Source organism: Myotis brandtii, unplaced genomic scaffold (genome assembly GCF_000412655.1).
Source record: "Myotis brandtii unplaced genomic scaffold, ASM41265v1 scaffold589, whole genome shotgun sequence".
Taxonomy (NCBI): Eukaryota; Metazoa; Chordata; class Mammalia; order Chiroptera; family Vespertilionidae; genus Myotis; species Myotis brandtii.
The window spans coordinates 510,989-515,429 of NW_005370220.1; positions in this window are offsets into that span (position 1 = coordinate 510,989).

The following is a 4,441-nucleotide window of genomic DNA, read 5'->3' on the forward strand; positions in this document are numbered from 1 at the left end:
TAGGGGTGATGCAGGCAGGCAGAGTGGTTAGGGGCAATCAGGCAGGCAGGCAGGCGAGCAGTTTCCCCCAAGGGGTCCCGGATTGCAAGAGGGTGCAGGCCAGGCTAAAAGACCCCCCGCCCCATGCACGAATTTCATGCACTGGGGCTCTAGTGTTGAATAATAGTGGTGAAATCGAACATTGTTGTCTTGTTCCTGTTCTTAGGGGAAATGGTTTCAGTTTTTGCCCATTGAGTATGATGTTGGCTGAAGGTTTGTCATATATGGCCTTTATCTTGGAGATATGCAGCCTCTATTCCCACTTTGCTGAGAGTTTTTATCAAAAATGGGTGTTGGATTGCCCTGGCTGGTTTGGCTCCGTGGATGGAGCATAAGCCTGTGGAGTGAAGTGTCCTGGTTTTGATTCTGGTCAAGGGCACATGCCTGGGTTGTGGGCTCAATTCCCAGTGGGGGGTGGGGAGGCGTGCAGGAGGCAGCCGATCGATGATTCTCTCTCTGATGTTTCTATCTCTCTCTCCCTCTGCCTTCCTCTCTAAAATCAATTTAAAAAAATTTTTTTTTAAAAAATTGTTTTAAAAGGGTGTTGGATTTTGTCAAATGCTTTATCTGGGTCTATTGATATGATCACGTGATGTTTGTCTTTGTTTATGTGATGTGTCATGTTTATTGATTTGCATCCCTGGAACAAATCCCACTTGGTCATGGTGTATGACCTTTTTAATATATTGCTGGATCCGATTTGTTAATATTTTGATGAGGATTTTTACACCTATGTTCATCAGGGATATTGGCCTGTAATTCTCTTTCTTTGCAGTGTCATTATCTGGTTTTGGAATTAGGATAATGCTGGCCTCATAAAAAGATCTTGGAAGTAATCCTTCCTCTTGGATTTTTTGGAATAGTTTGAGGAGTATAGGTGTTAGTTCTTCTTTGAATGTTTGGTAAAACTCCTCTGTGAAGCCATCCAGACCCGGGCTTTTGTTTGCTGGAAGTTTTTTTTTTATTATTATTATTACTGCTTCTATTTCATCAGTTGTTATTGGCCTATTCAGGTTTTCTGATTCTTCCTGATTCAGTTTTGAGAGATTGTATTTTTCTAGGAATTTGTCCATTTCACCCCCATTGTCCAGCTCATTGGCATAGAGTTGTTCATAGTATTTTCTTACAGTCTTTCTGTGGGGTCAGTGATTACTTCTCCACTTTTGTTTCTGACTTTATTTATTTTGGTCTTCTCTCTTTGTTTCTTGATGAGTCTGGCTAACAGTTCATCAATTTTATTTATCTTTTCAAAGAACCAGCTCTCGGTTTCATCGATCAGTTGTATTGCTTTTTTAGTCTCTGTGTAATTTATTTCTGCTCTAATCTTTATTATTTCCTTCCTTCTACTTACTCTGGGCTTTTCTTGTGGTTCTCTTTCTAATTCTTTGAGTGGTAGGGTTATATAGTTTATTATTAATTTTTCTTGTTTTTGAGGTAGGCCTGCAGTGCTATGAACTTCCCTCTCAGGACTGCTTTTGCCGTGTCCCAGAGATTTTTTCCCCCTTGAATTCTACTTTGTATGGTGCCGCCCCAGCAGAGCGATGGCAGGCCCTGATTGTGGGGACTGGGGACAGTGGTGCAGAGCACTGCGGGGGCCATGGTTTTGGTGATGAGGCGGTGGTGTGCTGGGGAAAGAACAGGTGAGGAGGCACAGAGGGCAGGTTCCTGGAGGCAGTTCCAGCTGAAGAAGGGGAGGGAAGGAAAACCAGCTCGGAGCAGGTGGAAGCCCAGCACGTGGAGAACAGTGAGGCTGAAGAGTTAGGAACAACGAAGGCAGCAAGGGGCGAAGGGTTAGGAATAACGAAGGCAGCAAGGGGCGAGAGGGTAGGGCCTGGCCAGCAGCTGCCTCGGAAGAGGACCACCTCCTCTCCTGTTTGCTTTCACATCCGGTGTGGCGAATGGGAGCAGAGCTGAGCGGGGAAGGGGGCAGGCACCCACAGGGACGAGGAGCCGGGTGCTTTTGTCCTGCAGTTCTCAGCTGCCCAGAGAGTAGGGGCCATTGGTGGACCCAGGGCTGATATGGTCAGAGCATCTGGTCAGAAGAGGGGCCCAGGAGGGAGACACAGGGCTAAGCCTGGAGGGGAAGCAGAAGCAACACAGGGAGCCTGGGAGGAAAGAGGCCTATGATGTGGGAGGTGACAGGGAGGGTGTGACAGGAGACAAGGTTGAGAGCCCGAGAGGCCAGGGTGCTGAGCAGGTGTCTGTCACCCAGGCTGATGGGGGCAAGGGCACAGTCAGATGGCAGTGTGAGGCAGGGGCGGGGGCTTAAGATGTCTTATAGCTAAGCCTTGAGGAGCATGGGTTGGGAGAGCAGGATGCAGCGTCCCCCTCCCCCCAAATAGATCCACAAGGGTTTGGAGCTACCCCAAGGCTCAGACAAGGGGCCCTGGGGGTCAGGCTGGCGAAGGTGGACAGCAGCCGGTGGCTCTGCTGCACCCTTCCACCCCACCCCTGAACCAGCCCTCCTATTGGAGCAGCCCTGGGGCTTCTGTGGAAATGCTGCACAGCTGGGGCCCACGGCCCTGGCAGGAGCCGAGACACCTGTGCAGGGGACAGGCCAGGGTGTCTATCTGGTGATCTGGCCAAATGCAGCCCTGCCTCTGCAGAACCTTGGCCCTTGTGTGCCATGCTGAGGTGGGCAGGGGCTGGGCCTGGACTTGCCCCCTCTGAGCCAGTCTCCCCACATGTGCAAAGGCGATGCACTGACCCTTAGTGGTTGTTGCGTGGTGCCTGGGACCTGCTCAGTGGGACCCAGGGCTGCAAGGTCCTCTGTGCACAGGTGCAGCTGAAGGGGTTTGGGGGCCAGTTTGTTCACAGTGGAGGCCTTGGGTTCGGTCTTGCAGGTGGGGGGCTTGGGAGAGCCTTATGAGTTGGAACCTTCCAGACATCGGAAGGTTGGGTTCCGTCCAACTTTGCCATGACTTGCTTGACCCTAGGCCAACCTCTTCCCCGTGATGGGCCTGTCCCCTCCTGGAGGCAGACTTCAGCAGGTGGGACAGCATCTGAAGCAGAGCTGGGCAGGAGCTGGTGTCTGCTGCAGGGCAAGTGTGGGCCCTTCTCCCAGGAGACCCTGGGACCAGCAAAGACCTCACTTCCGAGCTGGCTGAGCCATGGGGAGGCTTGCAGCCCACCTGCTCCACTGCCTGGAGGAGGGGACACCGGCTCGCTCAGGGAGCCGAGACCACCACTGTGTGCAGTGCCACCAGGTGAACCAAGTGCTGGCACAGGGGGGCAACATCAGCCCATGACTCAAGGGTCACCCCCACAAAAATCTCCCAAGACACAGCTGAATGGAGAGGCGAGCCAGGCTTAAAATAGCTAAATAAATCTTTAATATTTCTAATTGCAAATGTACAGAAATTGCACAGCCACACAGTCTTAGAACACCAACAACTTTCTCTGTACATTATTACATAGTTAAAAGTCACAGCTGGAGAGGCTCCGGCCGAGACTCCACGTTTGCGGTTTTGTCCTTTTCACATACTTACAAAAGGGGGGCAGGGAGGTGGGGGGCCGGGCGAGAAAAGAGAGGGGCTGTTTCCCTGGACAGTCTGCCTTCTGCAGACGGACGGGTGGGAGGGAGAGGTGCATCCGGCAGATGCTCTGTGGGGGAGGGGAGAGCTCTGGCCTCGGTTCCCCACCCCCCTTATCGGGCAGTTGGAAAAAGTCTTCACTTATAGGAAGTTTGGCAGTTTCCTTCACCCTAAACATAAAAGTTCACCAAATAGTCAGGCGCCTCTGTGTTGGCAAAGGAGAGGAGCGGGTCTCCTGTAGGGTCTGGGCTGGGACCGTGGTCCTCCCCACCCCCGCCCTGCGGGCCCTCTGTCTGCAGGCCGTCCAGCACCACGACGCGGGTTCTGTGTGGCCCAGGTGAGAGCCCCCTTTGCTGGCCCAGCCAGGGCGCATGTGCCCATCACCCCCACCCAGACAGCACACTGCAAAGCAAACAAATTAATGCCACGGGCAGGGGGGGAACCCCAGCACCCAAATCCCAAACGTCTTCCTCCTGCCCAATACTGTTCTCTAGATTAAAATATAAAATACAAACCATCGGAGAGCAGCGGTCCCGGGCAGCCCTCGGCAGCACCAGGACTAGAGGACTATGTACAACCGTTAGGTGAAATAGTTACATTACAGTCAAACACCAAGAACATTTACAAAAATGGTCAGACTTGCAATTCAGATAAAAATCTGGAGTCTGTACACGTTTACAGTTTTTGCACTAGGTAAGTAAGGTTTTGGCCTGAGAGCTCACAGCCCAGCCAAGGGCCGTCAGCACCGGCCACCGCGCTGGCCTCCTGCGCCTGCTGTCGGCCCTGGAACCTCCCCTGTATTGCTAAGAGGCGCTCAGTCCGAGGTCGCTCTACGAGGCATCGGTGGGCGGAGAGTCAGGGGGGGGGGG